The sequence below is a fragment of the Arachis hypogaea genome, chromosome 10 (assembly GCF_003086295.3).
Source record: "Arachis hypogaea cultivar Tifrunner chromosome 10, arahy.Tifrunner.gnm2.J5K5, whole genome shotgun sequence".
NCBI lineage: Eukaryota > Viridiplantae > Streptophyta > Magnoliopsida > Fabales > Fabaceae > Arachis > Arachis hypogaea.
In genome coordinates, this window is record NC_092045.1 from 60827980 (window position 1) to 60829263 (window position 1284).

Here is a 1284-nt window from a genome sequence, read left to right on the forward strand (position 1 = left end):
TCAAAATACGGGCTAGACAGAGGTTGTTGAAAAGCTCGATTAGGTAACGCGTATCGTCTAATACGAGGCTCCAATCCCATGATGAAGTAACTGTGATGTATCGGACACTCTAGACATATGGATCCTCAAACTCATAGAATATCACGCCCGTCTCCATCTGAGGGGGAAGAAGGGAGAGAAGGGGTAAGAACTAGGGAGTTCTTAGTAGGTCGGGGTTGTTAGTTACATTCATTTATTCGATTCCGATTAGCAGATGGATATTTGAATACAATAAAGTAGTAAATAGTAGTTATAAATAGATAGAAAAACAGAAAACAAAACACAAACAGAAGAACACAAGGAAATAAAGCATAGACATAGCACTCAAGCAGACAAACATAAAGAAATAGTTCACACACAAGAAGGAAAACAACAGAGAATGATGCGCAGACAAGAATGATGCATGTCTAACCCTAGTACAGGTGGTGCGCGAAATTGTGAACAATACTTTTCACAACTCTCATAATCCCCGGTCATGAACCCCAAAAACTTGGTAGCTCAATACCATGGCATTACACAATTTCGCACAACTAACCAGCAAGTGCACTGGGTCGTCCAAGTAATAAACCTTACGCGAGTAAGGGTCGATGCCACGGAGATTGTTAGTATTGAAGCAAGCTATAGTCATCTTGTAAATCTTAGTCAGGCAAACTCAAATAGTAATGGTGATGAACGAAATAAACATAAAGATAAAGATAGAGATACTTATGTAATTCATTAGTAGGAACTTCAGATAAGCGCATGAAGATGCCTTCCCTTCCGTCTCTCTACTTTCCTACTGTCTTCATCCAATCCTTCTTACTCCTTTCCATGGCAAGCTTGTGTAGGGTTTCACCGTTGTCAATGGCTACCTCCCATCCTCTCAGTGAAAGCGATTGCATATGCTCTGTCACAGCATAGTGGAATTCATCTGTCGGTTCTCAATCAGGCCGGAATAGAATCCAGTGATTCTTTTGCGTCTGTCACTAACGCCCCGCCCTCAGGAGTTTGAAGCACGTCACAGTCATTCAATCATTGAATCCTACTCAGAATACCACAGATAAGGTTAGACCTTCCGGATTCTCTTGAATGCTGCCATCAGTTCTTGCCTATACCACGAAGATTCCGGTTAAAGAATCCAAGAGATATTCACTAGAGCCTTGATTGCTTGTAGAACAAAAGTGGTTGTCAGTCACCTTGTTCATGGTTGAGAATGATGATGAGTGTCACGGATCATCACATTCATTAAGTTGAAGAACAAGTGAT